The sequence below is a fragment of the Cupressus sempervirens genome, chromosome 7 (assembly GCF_028749045.1).
Source record: "Cupressus sempervirens isolate cs-2001-9-10 chromosome 7, ASM2874904v1, whole genome shotgun sequence".
Lineage (NCBI taxonomy): Eukaryota > Viridiplantae > Streptophyta > Pinopsida > Cupressales > Cupressaceae > Cupressus > Cupressus sempervirens.
Window position 1 is genome coordinate 164109013 of NC_143124.1, and position 17724 is coordinate 164126736.

Consider the following 17724-nt stretch of genomic DNA (forward strand, 5'->3'; position numbering starts at 1 on the left):
AGAGATAACTAAATAGGATTACTAAAGTGGTGTAATCAAATTTAGGTGTCTACATTTTGCCCCTCTTTGACATAGTGTTGAGACAACACTATTTCAAAGAAGTTCAAATGAAGAAGACACGAGGAAGATGTTTTAGCAACAAGGTTGCCCCAGTCTCAAATAATAAGAGGAGAGACTAGACTTAGAGATGATGCCCCATCAAGAAGGTGGTAGAGAGAGAAATGAGGGTCGATTGCTTCTTAAAAAATACAAGAATCTGAGATAAGCAGGGAGACTCAGATTGGCTAAGAGAAGGGGCTAAATTAGCTCAAACTCTCACTATGGGAGAATGATAAAGGGCTATCAAAGGCACAAGAGTAAATAAGCTAAAGACTTTCAGGATTGGGGGGAGGATGAAGGAGCGGAGCACTATAAAAAGGAATCCAAGATAGGGAGATGGATGAGGGGATTATAAAGCTAATGCAATAGGATTTCAAAGAATCAGATTGGCAAAAGATGGGTTTCGGAGATCCCTAGGACTAGGATTGTGGATCTTGAAAGATGAGGCTTGGTGGATTGATTGGATTGGTGGATCCCTAAGACTAAGATTTTAGATCCCTAAAGCTAAGAGTGATGATTGATTCAAAGAGATATAGTTGCACAAGCTAGGGTAGGAGGGACAGATGCTGGAGATGGATGGGGGATAATGGAGATGAAGGGAATCCATTGAAGCTTTTTGCGCAGGGGGATACTTCAAAGAGAAGTACCACCATGTAGTTGAGCACTAGATTTTCTATAGGACTATTGGTTAATTGCCAAGGTTACCAAGAACATCAAGGCCTTTTCACCAACTGTCCAGAGGATTTACGAAATGACTCAAAACAAACACGCAAGGATTTCCCCAATATCACACATGAATCCCAGAGGAAGCGGCGTGGAAATGACACTGGGTAGCCCGCAAGCAAAAAATAAAACAAGAAAAAGACATGATCAAGACCTAACGCTCAGATTGCCCCATTCCCAGTATACCATAATATGGAAGATTGTGGCAACCTTGAGGAGGGAACAAAAATATTGCTTAGAAAAGATACTTCAAGACCCAAAAGAGAAGATGCCAAATCAAAAGAAAGAAAAAATAAAAAAGAGAACCATTTGCCAACGAGATGGGTAGGACGAGGTACTAACAGACCAAGATTAGACATGAGGAAAGCTATATCCTGCAAGGATCTATCAGAGAGCACCTAAGCTAATGGATCTGGATGAGTGATGCATCTGGCAAGCTGAACTAAGAAGGATAACACTTCGGTGATAGGAGATCTAGCTAAAGGATGCATTGGAATAGCTAACCAAGGGTTGTGTGATGTGTGCAAGATGCTGATCAAGGAGGAATTGACACAAAAGTTGGATAGATACAATAGTACTAAGCTAAAGAGGATGTACAAGCTGATGGACCAAGATATGTTACAAATGTACAAGGTTGTTCATGTTTGGGTTTTGTGAGATGGAAATTTTTGTGAAGGTTGGGATGTCTACAATAGTTGATAGGCAGATAGGTAGATGGTTTGCAAAAAGCTTAAGTGAAAATGGGATTCTTTGTGTGCATGTGATAGGATACAAGCTAGGATACAAGATTATTTACAAGCTGGAATATGGTACAAGCTTTGGACAAGATTCATATATACAAGGTATGATACAAGGGGGGATACAAGATTTACAAGCTAGCGTACAAGATTTACAAGTTGAGGTACAAGATTTACAAGCTGTACAGGAGGTATTTACAAGCTCCATTAGATGTTGGATATTTGGTTGGAACACCAAGGGAATAAGCAAGTGTTTTATGGGATGGTGGGTGAATGGATGAGGGATAGGATAGTGATAGATAAAGGATTAGTCTTAGTACACAAGGTGCCTGAATTACCAGGTTTTCACCAAGGTACTTATCCAAGGTGCTTGAATTGCCAAGTTTTTACCATTGGACACTTATTTTTCTTTACTATTTTTTTGTATTTTTCAAAAGCTGGGTATACCAAGGATCTTCAAGCATAGAACTTCTTGAGATGAATGATGTTAGTAGGATCATTCAAGAGTTCTCCTTCTAGTGTAGATAGCTGATAAGCTCCAGAGCCAAAGGATGTAGTGACAACATAAGGACCAAGCCATTTAGGTTCAAACTTGCCTTTCTTTTCTCAATCTGCTTGGACTTTCATGTTTTCTTTGAGGACCATGTCACCTGACTGAAAGTGTCATGGAAGCACCTTCTTGTTGAAATTTCTTTTGAGATGAGTTTGATAGACTATGAGATGATCATAGGCTTGCTGTTGCTTCTCATCTAAGAGATCTAGCTGGGTGAGCCAAGCTACTCTATATTCTTCATCTGATATTTGTCCTTGCAAAGATATGCACAAGGAAGGAAGTTCAACCTCTATAGGTAGTACCACTTTGGCACCATAGACTAGGGAGTATGGAGTTGTGCCTATGGATGTATAGAATGAGGTTTGATAGGCCCATAGGACTGGATTTATTTGTAGGTGCCAATCATGGCCAGAATCATTGACAACTTTCTTTAGGATTTTGAGGAGGGTTTTGTTAGTTGCCTCTTCCTGGCCATTACCTTGTGGGAAATATGGGCTATAAAAGTAGTGATGGATGTGGAGGGAAGTGCATAATTCTTCCATGTTGATATTTTCAAAGTTACCTTTGTGGTCAGTGAAGATGGTGGATGGGATGCCGAAGCGGCAAACAATGTAGTACAAGATGAACTTGGAGACCTGAACTCCTATAGCTGAGACTAGGGGGACTTCTTTGACGCATTTAGTGAAATAGTCCATAGCTATTATTATCCATTTATGTCCATCAGATGAGAGGGGTGTGATAGTTCCAACTAGATCAAGGCCCCAACAAGCGAAAGGACAAGGTGGTGCAATAGGCTGTAGATCCTGTACTGGAGCGTGCACAAGATTTGCATGCTTCTGACATGGGAGACACTTTCTAACAAATTCAACAAAGTCTTCTTCCATGGTAGGCCAATAGTAGCCTACTCTAAGGATTTTTCATGCTAGGACAATACCACTCATGTGGGCACCACAAAGTCTAGAGTGTACTTCTTTTAACACCATCGTGACCTCATTTTGGTCTAAACATCGAGAGAGAGTATCGTGATAACCCCAACGATATAGGGTATTGGCTATGATAACATAGCGGGATGATTTTTGGATGAGGTTTTGGCGTTGGGTACATGTGAGGTGAGGGGATATGATACCATTGTTAAAATAAGTGTTAATCTCATGGTACCAAGGGGATTGGGGACCAACCAAGATACAAACACAATTTGAATCCTCATTTGCATAGGTGTGTGTGAGGAGCTGTTCGACTAAAAAATCATACTATGTAGCTGAGTGGGGAATTTCCAAGAGTGAGCCGATAGTAGCCATAGCATCTACTACTTTGTTCTGTATTCGAGGAACTTGTTTAAATTGAAGCTTTGTAAAATGTTGGGTTAGCTGATCAACTAGCTCTTTGTAGGGTAATAGCTTTTCATCTTTGGTTTGATATTCATTTAGGGCTTTCTTGATGATGAGCTAAGAATTGCCAAAGATTTGTAACTCAATGATGTTCCATTCTGTAGCTATCTTTAATCCTACTATGAGGGCCTCATATTCAGCTATATTGTTGGTGCTAGGGAATTGTAGCTTGAAGGCTTTTCGAATGTAATCTCGTTGAGGTGTGACCAACAATATTCTTGCCCCTAATCCATGAGATGTGTATGAGCCATCAAAATAAAGTTTCCATGGGGGTTGTTCTTCAATTAGACAGATATGGTCATTTGAAAATTTTGTGATAAAAGGATATGCATCTATTAGAGGTGCATCAGCTAGGTGATATGTTATAGCTTTCCCTTTGATTGCCTTTCTGTCCACATATTGGATGTCAAATTCACTAAGGAGCATAAATCATTTGGCCAAATGGCCTGTAAGCACTATTCTGGAAGCATATACTTGAGAGGGTCGATCTTGGAGACTAGTTGGATGGTATGACTTCGCATGTAGTGGTGAAGCTTTTGAGTTGAGAAAACAACTGCCAAACAAGCTTTTTCCATAGGAGTGTAATTGAGTTCATAACCAACTAGGGTTCTACTGATGTAGTAGATGGCTCTTTCTCTGTCGTAGTCATCGAGTTGTGCTAGAAGTGCCCCTAAAGCAGTAGGTGTTGTTGATATGTATAAAATCAGGGGACGACCAGGAACTGGTGGAACCAAGATAGGGGGATTGATGAGATACTACTTGAGATGGTCAAAGCTGTGCTAACATAAAGGATCCCACTTGAAGTTCTCATCCTTCTTTAGTAAATGTGAAAATGGTGTACACTTATCTGCAAGCTAGGAGATGAAGCACTGAACATATTGAAGCTTTCCCGGAAGAGAGCAAAGTTGTCGTAGTGTCTAGGGAGGAGCCATGTCTAAGATAGCCTTGACCTTCTTGGGGTCGATCTCTATACCTCGTTTAGAAACTATAAAGCCTAGAAGCTTGCCAGATGTGACCCTAAAGACACACTTCTTAGGACTCAACATGAGATGATATTTGGCTAACCTATCAAATACTTTCTCCAGGTCAGCAAGATGATCCATGAAGGTATGAGACTTGACCAAGATATCATCCACATAATCCTCCAAAATGCTATAGATGAGATCATGAAAAATGGCTATCATAGCTCTTTGATAGGTAGCCCCAACATTCTTTAGGCCAAAAGGCATCATGTTGTAGCAAAAGGTTCCCCAAGGGGTAGTGAATGATGTCTTATGCTGATCCTCTTCTGCAATCTTGATTTGATTATACCCAGAAAATCCATCCACGAGGGATAAAATTTCATGTCCAGCTCTAAGATCTACAATCATATCTATGTTGGGCAATGGAAAATCATCTTTTGGACAAGCTTTGTTAAGATCTCTGAAATCAGTGCAGATTCTGATGTCACTGGAAGGTTTAGTGACAGGGACCATGTTGGAGATCCACTCTGAGTAGTCAATAGGTCGAATAACCTTAGCAACTAACATTCTTTCTAATTCAGCTTTGACCAGTAATGCCACCTTGGGGTGCATTTTTCTAAGCTTTTGTCTAACGGGCTTGATCTTTGGATCGACTACAAGATGATGAACTACAAGCTTTGGATCAAGTCCTGGCATGTCTTGATATGACCATGCAAATCGGCCAATTTTCTCTCTTAAGACCTCAAAGAGGAGGTTAGCTTGGTCTTGTGATAGGGATGCATCAATGTGAACAAGTCTAGGGATCTCTAAAGAACCGATGTTGACTTCCCTAGTATCTTCAATTAGAATAGAAGACACCTCTGGTCGATTATCTTAAGGAGGCAATACTAAATCCTCATGTTCTTCTTATGGCTCTAGATTTTCTTGCTGAGGGGTTCTCTTCACTACCATAGCTAGTCCCAAATTCACCTTAGTTCTAGTTTTGGGTGTATCAAAACTAGGTTGGGGATTTTCTCCAAAATAGCCCTTGGGATTTAGCTTGTAGATATAGGAAAAATCTGGCTTTATTGTCTTGTGAGGAGTGTCAGCTCCCATGAATCTCAGAAGAACTTCCTCTGATGTGAACTCATCAATGTGTATGATGCTTGGTTGGTCCTAATCTATGAGTTGTGGATGGGCGAGTGGTAGGTCGATGAGGTGGATGGATAGTTCTTGGAGAACGGAGTCTCCATGGGAGATTTGTTCTAGGATATCGTCGTAGGCTCTCTTTTCAACTTCCTCAGGAATGTCTTTGATTTTGACAAGGTCACGGTGAATGTTTGAAAAAGCGTGACCATTCATATTGGTGCCCCCAGTTGTGGGTATGCCAAAGCCAAGACCTAACTTTGATTCCAACTTGTGTGCATCGATGGGGCACTGCATGCCTCTTTCTTCTAGTCCTAGACCAACACCTTCATAGTTCCATTTGTGAGTGATGAGTTTATGTTCTTGGGGATACTTCTGGCTGAAGTGATCAAGGCATGCTTGATTTCTTTGAGGTGCATCCTTATGTAACCAATTGTTGATATTCAGAGTGAGCTCCTAATGAAGAGGGATTTTCGAGGATACAAAGGTTGTTGGGCCAAATTGTTTGTATCAAGGAGGTGGAATCTCCTTAGCTTTGTGATATGTCGATCATCCATGGGCATGTGGATCAAGTGGGAGTGCTCTGAAAGCAAATGCATCTGACAGACTATACTCTCCATAGCCTTTGTTATTGATCTTCATGGTCGACAGGGTGGAGGTGAGAATGGTTTCTGGGTCATTACAAGTGTGGGATGAGCTGGCGATGGATGTGCCGATATCAATTCTAGGGAAATGGTTTGTATATGAGGCTTCAACCACATTGCAGTAAGCAAAGGGTTCTGGATCGGCATGGATGGTTACCTCAGTGCCTTGATGCAGAAATTTGATGCACTAATGCTAAGTGGATGGAACGGCTTTCATGGCATGAATCCATGGGCGATCAAGGAGGATGTTAAATGGTAGGTTTAGATAGACAACATGGTAGAGTGTCTCTTGGATGACTGGCCCAACCTTGATTGGCAGCAAAATAGTTCCTTTTGTGGTTCTTTCCAAGTTGTCATAAGCTTTGATGGTGATAACCTCACTGATGATATCTGCCTCAATATACCCAGCTTTTTTTATGAATTTTAGGGTGCAAATATTCAAGGCTGATCCATTATCTATCATTACTCTTTTCATGGCAAAATTGGATACCATGATGGCTATGTGAAGGGGAAGGGTGTGATTTGGCTCGACCATGGGTATGTTGGTGGGTTTGAAAGATAGGGCACATGAGGAGGATATGTGTCCAACAAGATTATGAAAATTAGTGGCATTGATATCTGAAGGGACACGAGATTCTATAAGAGCACTGTCAAGGATGTTCTTGTACATAGGACTGGTGCGAAGAAGGTCTAAAATGGAGATTTGGGCTAGCATGTTTCCAAGGTGTTCCAAGATATTGTACTGGCTTTTTGATGGAGCTGATGGTGCTGGTGAAACTGGTGGGCCTGCGATGTTAAATCGTACTCTTTGAGTGGTGACTGCACACTCATTGTTTGGTCCTTGTATATTGATAAAATTGACAGAAGGCTCTTTCTCAAATATACAACCTATGAGGCTACCATAGTCTATATAGGATGAAGTGTGGTCATTATTCTTCCCATGTTGTTGGTTTGGCTGGCAGTTGTTGGTGTTATTGTTGTTGTTTTGGATAGGTGCTTTTCCAGGATTTTGATTGTTGTAAGGAGGAAAAGCATTTTGATATATCTGTAAGCCTGCATTGGGAGAGGTTTGGGCACCAAAAGTGATTTCCTTCCGATCAATGAGGTCCTACACATAATCTTTCAGTTTCATGCATCTGAGGGTGGTGTGACCTTTTACCCTATTAAATTTGTAGTACTCATTATCTTTGTACCATGCAGCTTTGGATTGGCTTGGGTCGATTTGCTGGGTAGGAGGAAATTTGATGAGTTTTTCCTTGACTAATTTCTCAAAAAATGACATCCAAGGGTTCACCAAGGGATTTATAATTTCTAGGTGTAGGTTGGAATTTGGGCTTTTGTCCTGTAGCTACATTGATGGCATTAGCTTGATTGCTAGACCCTTGAAAGTTTGGCCTTGGATTTTTGATAGCTGTGGTTATTCTGCTGTTGGTAGTTGATAGCTTGTTGATTGTTTGGTTGATATGGTGGGTTGGACTGATTTTGAGAAGGACCAACAATATTCACATGTCTGGTGTCAGTGACACCATCTGTTGCAACATGCTTGTTTTTGTTCCAATACCTAGACTTGTCATTGGAATGTGATTGATTTTGGTTGGCTTTCTTGTAAATCTTGACCACACCATCTTTAATGAGTCCTTGCTAAAGGAGCATTCCTTTCTCTTTGATATCTTTGTAGGTCTACAAATAGTTCATGGTCATGTGGTGAGCCAAGCTAGGATGGGCATTATCAATAAACATTTTCACCAAATGGCGCTCTGGCAAGGTGCAAGATATGCGGGTGGTAAGGGTTTGCCATCTTTGTAGATATTTGAGTAGGCTTTCTCCACCTTTTTGCTTAGTGTGGACAAGATCAACTACTGATAGCTTCGTTTCAACAAGATGGGCATATTGGACTACAAATACCTTAGACAATTCAGAAAAGTTTTTAATTGTGCCATATGGTATTCTATAAAACCATTCAAGAGCTTGTCCAGCCAAGCTTTTGGGAAAGAAGCACAAGAGGAAGACATCATCCTATGCCACTTCTTAGCAGTGCATGTAAAATTCTTTGATATGTGTGACAGGGTCTCCTTTTCCTTTGAATTTGTCAAACTTGGGTGTCTCAAAATGTTTGGAAAATGGTGTCATGGTAATGGCTCTGTCAAATGGGTAAGGACACACATTCTCAAACTTGAAGGTTTTTGGATCATTTCCCTCTTGGATGTTCTTCAAAGCTGTCTTCATGGCTTCCCATTCTAAATTAATGGGTGATGGTTGGGGTGCCCCTAATGTAGGAGTGCCCTGAGGTAGGTATGTGCTAGATGGGGCAATGGAATATGGATGGCTTTGAGGTATGGGCTGGTAGGGATTGTACATGGCTTGGGCAACTGAATAGTGGATGATGGGTTACTGAGGTGGAGGGGGCACATATTGCTGCATGTGTTGTGAGGCTTGTTGTTGATATTGGATTTGAGGTTGGGATTGAGGAACATAAGCTGGCTGTGGGATAAATGGATTGCTTTGTGGAGGTAAGGTATAAGATGGTTGTGAAGCTTGGGGAAAGGATTGAGGAGCTCATGGAACTTGGCTTTGGATTTGAGGAGTTTGACTAATATATGTGGGTTGTGCACCCATTTGGGAAGGTATGTGCATGGAAAATGTGGCCAAGTAATTGGTGGTTGGTGGTGGTGGATTTCCTCCTAGAAGTAGCATAGAAAAATAGTTGGTAATAGGAGGTAATGGATTAGTTGGTGGTGGAGGTGGTGGGAATTGAAAGCTTGGAAATGGAACTGATGGGGTTTGATAGCTTGGTGGCTAGATTTGAAAGCTTGGTAGATTGTTGGCAGGAGCTTGGGTCAGTTGAGAGCTGGGCAGAATGTTGGTAGTAGCTTGTGGGGTTTGATAGCTTTGTGGAGTGAGGGTAGTAGCTTGTGGATTTGTGGCTAATGGCATTGAGCTCCAAGGATCGAGTGGAAATGATGGAATCATGTTCTGAGCTGAGGTAAACAAGCTGGGGGTGATGAAAGGTTTATTACTTGGCCCCATGGGTGGCATCCCTATTGTATATTGCTGAGGTTGGCCAAAGATACTAGCACTAATTTGGGAGATGGGTGGATTTGGAATTCTAGTTTGGGGAATAGTAGCAGCAATAGTGAAGGGAGTGAATGATGAGGTGCTTTGGGCGAAGGGGGATTGGGATGGAGTGGTATGGACCAATGGTGGGGTGGTGGTGGCTAGATTGGCTTGTGGAAGGGAGATCTCAAATTGAGTGGAGGATGGTATGTTTGGGTCTGTTGGATCATATGGACTAGTTTGAGGCTCTTCTTTTGGCATATATTGAGGATAATTCGAATCATAAGAGCCTATGGGTGGTGGGAGTTGCTCAAACAAGGGGTAAGATGGATATGATAAGGGGGGAGGTCTTCCAAAGTTGAAGGCTCCAATGTTGTCCCTTCAAAAGTTAGCCATGATTGTTTCCTTTCTTTTTCTATAATGGCATTCACCAATACTGCATTTCCTAGTTGGTTCATGAAAGCTTCAATGTCAGTAGGTGATGGTATAGCGTTCTCTGGGCTGAAGGATGGTTGAGTGCTCAAGGGGAGTGATGCTGTTGGATCCAAATGATAGGGCTCCATTGTTTCCTTCTTCTTCTTTCCTAAGCGAGTGATGGGTGGCATGAAAATGCAAAATGTTTCCTAGGGATGAGATGCAACAATGCTGATGGATGCAAAAGGGGAAGGCTTTTCTATGCAATTGATTTCCTAGGTTGAGGTAAAGCTATATGACAAAACCTAAGGAGGATTGGGTTGGGGATGCTAACTTCAAAGATATGTTGCCAAAGCACAAAAGGTCTGCTTTCCTATGTGCAAGCTAGGTGGTGATTGTGTCAACTTAAGGATAGACTGATGATCCTTTAGGAAGAACATGAGATTGACCACTTGTGGATCCCAACCTTTAGCTCAAGGTGATGAGGGATAACAAGTGACAAAGCTAGATTACCCTAGAAAAAGCTCTGTCAAAGGGATAACCTTGGTGAGGCTGGTGGATTTGGAAGATGTTAGGAATGGCAAACTTTTGGCAAGGTGACAACAATTTTGAAGGCTTGGATGTGAGGTTTTGATTGCTGGCTAGATGGTTTGGTTCTAAATGAGATGAATGAGCCAAAATGCTTAAGGGGATGACTAAGGATGGCTGGCTTTCCTACAAAGATGACTCTAATGCAAAAGTGAAGCTTATGCAAGAAGATGTGGAGAAACAAGGGGGTCTAATCATAGAAGTCATGCCTAGTTGGTAAGGCATAAGCATTGTTAACTCCTGGATGTTGGTTAAGTTGGATGGTGCAATCTAACAAGGCATCTTGAAGGGTTTCGTCAGCAACTTTGTCCTCTACTTTGTGGATTTTGAAAATTCAAGGGCTTGGTGTTAGTTCCTTTCTCTTGGCTGAAAGTTCTTGGTATGCCTGAGATGGCTTGAGTTTAACTTTGTGAAACTTCTGTTTGGGTTTGGGTTGTTCTGACATGAATTTCTGAATCTTTTTGGCTTTGAGAGATCTTGATTGTTTTTCTTCAACTTTTTTGACTTTTAGAATAGGCAGTGACTATGGTAAGTGTGCCCTAAGCTAGGATCGACCAAGTTTGGCAAACATTCATTCAATAAGTAAAAGATCAAACAATAGATAGAAACAATCAGATAGAAGTTTTTGATTCTCAGAATGTGATACTTGTGTTGAGGAGTGTGTATGTTTTACAAATGTTTCGATCAGTCACTTCAAACACATTAACATCCTAGATGGTTGTCTTCAAGGCTAACAGTTGGTTTAGCTAGGGAGTCCTCAATATACCCAAGGTACGTGAGGCCCAAATCCGTAGATGAAACCAAAAGGATGTCACACAGTCGAGAGGAGTAGTAACCCACTTCTCCTCTTTCACTTCTCAAGGGTATAAAGTTCTTTGAGGCTTAGGCCGAGTGACAAAATCTTGATCCCAAGAGAGGTGTCTTTAGATTCACCTCCTGATTCTTATACTCCGCCAGAACGCTAGAGTTGAGGTCATCCCAAGGGGTGATGAAATCTCCAAGCAGGCCTCCTAAAAAGAGAAACAAGGTTTTGGATCTTAATCTTATGCACCCAAGATGGCCTCAAGAGATGAGAAGGGGAGAGAAGACTTGGATGACCTTGGGCTAAAAGACAGGATTCTTTTCCAACTAACGCTTAAGTTTTTTGATCTAGACTTTGCAAGCACTCATGTTTAAGAGACAATGTTCAATTTCAACTTTGAAATGTGCCAACAAAGAAAAATCAATCAAAGAATGCAAACAAGAAGAAGAGTTAGGGTCAATACAAAAGTAAACTCACGTGCTCGAACGCCCTCCACGTCAAGTATCGATTAATTTTCTTTAAGGAATTCAAGAGTTGGTGTGATTTTGTTTTAAGCCCAAAAAGAAAGATGTGTAAAACTCGATTTCAAGCACACGCCCAGAGGCCCTCCACGTCAATAGTTGTTCAATTTTAAAATCCAAGTTTTGAAATGTGATTGATTTAGTCTAGAGTTTTGGTCATTTAAGAATTTTGATAAAGTTAAAGCAAACGTTCAAAGACCAAGTGAGTGAGTTAGATTGTGAAACATTTAACACCTTTTTCAAGTAGACCCATCCCCATAAATGGCACTGAGATTGCAACCAATGGTTAAATTGATGGGTGATTAAATGTCCAAAAATTAAACTTTGCCTAAATTGCATGTGGAAAAGAGATTTGTTTTGTTCAATTTTAAAAGCTCCAAATGAAGTGTTTGATATTGCAATGGTTAACTGATCTTTTGCATTCAAGATTGAGTTGTTTGTTTTAAGCATGCATTCAAGGAAAAATGTATTTAACCATTCAAGTTCATTCCATGAAAAACTTAAAAAACATGATTAAATCTGTTACTCCAACCTGCAATAAGACAAAAAAAAAAAAAAAATTGATTAGTCACCCAAAATCTTCCAAAATGAAAGCTTAACTATGGGAAATTTTTTTTTAACTTTTTTTGTTATTTTTTCTATGTGTAAAAAATGCTTAAAATGGTCTAAATCCTATGGAACCACTAAAAGTCAAATTTTTATTTTAAACTACAAAGTGTAGAAATAAAGATTTTAAAACAAAAGTGCAATAGAGACAGGCGAAGACGACAGTTCATCAGGCACAGATGCCAAACTGCAGAGACGCTGATCTGCGGAGATGCTAATTTGTGAAGATGATAGAGAAAGAGGCAGAGATGATAGATTAGGTTAGCGGCGGTGAAGATGACAGTTTAGGTTGTGGAGATGACAGTTTGACTGCTGGTGGCAGTGGAGACGACAGAGTGTGTTTTGAATAAGAAAATCAGCCAGGTGGAAATAATGGTTAGAGGCAGAGATGATGATAAAAGCTAGGTGGAGACGCTGAAACTCAGAGATACTGATCTACGTAGATGACAAAATTCACTTCAAAGATGACAGTGCAGGATTCAAAGACGACAGTCGTCCAGTTGGAGACATCGATCTATGGAGACGACACTGCGCAGAATTGGGTTTAAAACATGCAAATTTTCTTCAGAAAACTTTTAGAATTTGATTTTTGAAGTTTTTTTTTTTCTCCCTAATGCTTCCTTTAACCTGCAAGAATAAGATTAAACCCTATAACTCACTCAAATGACAAGAAACATTATATTATTAGCAAAAAACAAAATATAGATCAAAATAGATGATTAAATGACCCATAGTGGGGTCCCACCGGGCGTGCCAAAATGTATATAAAAAATATGCTAGCAAATAATACTAATCTATTAAACGAACAAAAGCATTAACTAGCATAAAAACTATAACATATATGAGAGACAAAGTGAAACCCTCAAATGAGAATATGAGCCATAGAATTGCTCTCCCAATGAGGATGGTCACTTGCTTTGGGGATGAGTCTATTTGCTTAGATTTGGTATGTATGCTTAAGGTTCTCAAAACTAGCTTCAATGGAGATGGAAAATGGCAAATTGGCAGCTTTGTGAGCTCTCAATTTGGCATTATAAGTGTATGGTTAAGGGCTTTGGTTTCTCAAACTAGCATTATAACTTTAGCTCAAAAGTTGTGATAAAATGGCTTGGGAGAGGATTCAATTTATAGGCTAAGGGCTTAAGGGATGGAGGGTTAAGATGCACAGAAATATGAAAGCTTAAGGAGGGCTAGGATGCACTCAAAGGAGAACACATGGATTGTGCTTGTTTAGCACCAATCAAGGAGTGACACAGGTCACAGGGTGAGTGGATGGAGGAAAGGGGATGGATGAGTCAACAAAGGAGGCTCAAGGGATAATATCTTCATAAAGACCCCTCATTATGGCTCGTAAGAGATTGTAAGAGTTTTTATGACTTTTGTAAGAGCATTCATTGTTGGGTGGTTGGGATATTTTGGAGGGAGTTGAGATTGTTGACTTTCCTTGGCTTAGGAAAGTCTTAAGCTTACTTAGGGAATGTAACAACATTAGGGGGTGGATTAGGCTTGTGTTTAGGATTAGATTAGGCTTGTTAGAGATTTGCAAGTGGATGGAATTTAATGAGGGTGGGTGAGTTAGTGACTAAGCTTAGTTAGTATGGGTGGATGGGGTGGATTAGGCTTAAATGAAGTGTTTAGGAATAGGTTAGGGGTTATTAGATTTGAGGGTTTTATTTATCAAATAGATTTATTTAATAAATGGAGATTTTGGAATTAGATAGAAGAATAGGATTTAATTGATAAATAATAGGTTATTTGATTTATCAATTAGGACTGTAGATGATTAATTAAATTAATCAACTAGGGGATGGCAAAGGATTAATTAAATAGAAATTTAATTAATGATGCCTTTAGAAATAACTAAATAAGATTACCAAAGTGGTGTAATCAAATTTAGGTGTCTATAACTACCATGTGAACATTGTTAGCTCATCAAAGATATGTCGATAATAGGTCACATCCCCACTATGCATCTACAGGATAAATCTTCTATAACCCAAAATATATGGTTGACTCTACTCTCGTGGCTACACCCATGGTCGGATCACAACAATGTGCTCCCAAGACCAGATCAATGCCACCACTATGTTGCATGCCCATGCATGGCCCTCATGGTAAACTATCTCATGTAGCTCATGGTACATCTCTGCTAGTATTTTTGGCCCCCATACCATCCTGCATGGCCCTACAATTAGATTAAATAACAATCAACCTCATCCTTGGCCCCCATGCCATCCTGCATGGCCCTACAATTAGATCAAATACCAATCAACCTCATCCTAGTGGGAAGCCCTTCTGGCCCCTATCTATCACCAAAGCCTAAGCCACCAATGAACATAGTAAGCTGGGAAGAGGGAAATATGATCCATACTCAAAAATCAATTGCTTCCAACCTAGATGATGGTTTAAGATGGTGACATCATGAAACAACTACTGTATCACGACTCGACCCTCTGTCAAGGTCTGATCATAGTACACCTATGACATAACCAAGGTTAACATCAATATCCCTCACATCAATATTTGCAAAACATGACAAGAAAAATCAATTAAATAACTTACCGGCTCACCATCACATGGCACTCAAAGAATGTGATACACATCCTCTAATGTAATCAAGGCCTCTCTAGTTAGTAGATAAAAGATGCTATGCTTGATGTGCAACTACTCAGCTAGTGCAATTAATAATACATAGTTTTCCCATATATGTGGCATCTGTATGACCCATCACAAACCCATAGCAAATATGGTTGCATTCTCATCATTTCTCAAATATTGTACAACATGCAACCCCACCACTTTGGGGGCTCTGATCAACAATGCTAGAAATACCCTTGTCAATACACAACATGTTCATGTCAGTAATGCAATTCAAATGTGATCATAACGTAAAAAATCCACAAAAACATGCTAAAAATATATATATGTGATACTTTTCATAATGTAGGTGACACAATATGCTGGAAAGTTATCATGCGATACTTTTCCTAAAGCCATGTGACATAATTCTATTGTCTGGCATTTCACACTAGTTCATGTGACATATGGGTATGTCCTATATGATAGACTACATAGTATTTGTGCCATACATTATGGGAAAAAATCTATCATACAATATTTACCAAAGTACTCATGTAATACTTTTTAAGTATTGTGTGATATTTTGTGAAAAGCCCTACATATGTATGTAAGAACACCAAAAGAGCTCAAAAAAATGACAAAAAATAGTCACTTACCAGTGCCCCGTACTCTTCTGGCCAATTGTGCAATCAATTGTACTCAAAATAGTGTGGGTGAAGTAGAATGTTCACCAAAGCCATGGTAGCCTCTCAACCACTCACAAGCTCTCAACAAATCACAAAAGACAAAATGAATTTGAAAATGACACTTGGGCCTCTTTTATAGCTTCTGACCTTATTTTGACCTAATTTTCAAACTCCTTAGAATTGCACAAAAATTGCACCCTTGGTTAATTTTGATGTCCTAGATCCATTTTCAAGATTGAAATCAAAATCCAAGTTCATCTTGATGGTCAAAATTGCATTTTAAAATTTTACCTTCTTCTGAGCAATTAGCTGACCTTCTGAGGTCTAATCTTCGAATCATCACTGGGGCATCTTTGTTTCTTCATTTCGTCACCATATCTATGCTTTATATCCCCTTCTATTCACCTTTTCATGCTTTAAATCACTTTTCTACTCAATTTGACCTAATTTGTATGCTTTATCCTTTGTGGTCAACTATGGTTAAACTGGGACATTCTATGACTTCTTAATAGTCAGTCTTTGGTTCTAATCATTCATCTATCATCTTGGAAATTGCTATATCTTGATCTAGCTCATTTCTACATTCCCCTTACCTCATTTTAATTTAAATCTTGAGTGGGCAAAAATACTCTATCATCGTTTGCTACAGCTATCTATTTCTTAGGAGCATATGATTGATCTTTTCACTTGCTCTTGATCTATCTACTTTGCTAAGTGTTAGCATCCTTCTTGGATTTTGACATTTTCTTTCTTTTCCTAGTGTTTAGTACTATAACTATCAGGCTGTACATTTAGGATTTGCTATCTTTTTTCGTATTTCATTCTTTGGAATTAGATATCTATATCTATTGTTGCCTACTCGGCTTCTATTTTCTTTGACATAATGTGTTCTTAGATAGATCACACATTAGTCAAAGAGGGGAAAATGTAATCACCTAAAAATGGCCATCTAAACTATTAGCCCCCTTCTCATTATTTTGGCTAATTTAATTAACCATTTATCTAGACCAAATTGCTAATAATCAATTAATTTGATTATAACCTATAGTTTGACTATGCTATCCTAAGTTCATTATTTGATTAAAGGAACATGTCTCCTTTTAATTAAATAAAAGATCCCATTCTTCTAACCCAATTAAAGTGCACACATAAAGTTCTTTTTCTATTTTGTAATTAAAAGAAAAGGCTTGTGAGACTTTTGTCTTATATGACAAGTCAACTCATTTTCTATTGGCTAACTTGTGTGTGCACACAAATTCCTCCCATTTTTGAATTCAATAATTGATTATCCACCATCTCAATCTTGATATCTATTGTCCATATGGCTTTAAAAGGAAGAGAGCTTTCCCCCTCAAAGGATCGACACTTTTGAGTATTGTTATGCTACAGGATTTCCATTTGAATGCTTGAGAGCTTTTGTGGAGAATTCCATTTTCTTGTCTAGATTTCTTGCATCCATAGCATTTTTTACATGGCATCCTAGTTTAGTTTGCACATAGTGTAGTTCTTTTTGCAAGTAGCTTAGATCACATAGTCTAATTATTATGGATGTAACACTTTCATTTGTTTAGCTTAGTTGCATTGTGCATCTCATTTTAGCATAGTTGCATTCTTGCATTTCATGCATCAAGAGTTCTTTAACACTGGCATTCTTGCTCTTGCTCAAAGAATCTCCCATTTCATGGTTTACTAGCATAGGCTACATTTCTAAGGCTCAACTAAGAGCTATTTAATGTTCATTTGTATGCTTTTGCACTCCATGACTAGGGAGCTCTAAGCTAGCATTCAAGCTTTCCAATCTATGGAAAACCTTGGATAGAAGGGTTTAGGGAAGTGCACTCTTTTTTAGTGTATAATGACCAACTCCTCTGATGCTAATTTTTTCAACTTCCACTACTAATGATCACTTTGCAATATTTTCCATCCATCTTACATTTGGTCTTGAAAAGACTTTTGCTATGAATAGGTTCCTCATCAACTATCTTATTACACAAAGCTCTCACCATCATATTTTCTCCAACCTTAAGTCCATAAGGTGAACCCTCAAGGTCTCCTTGAATTATAAAAATTCTTTTACCATGTTCATTTTCACCAGCGTACCTACACACAAAGGATATGATCCCTTCTTTGCTGCATTTGAAATAATTACCACAAAAACCTCCTCTAGAATAAGGATTGCCACTTCCCTAGTAAGAATTCTTGTGATGTGGAGCCTAATAAGAGTCTAAGGTTTATTCAACAT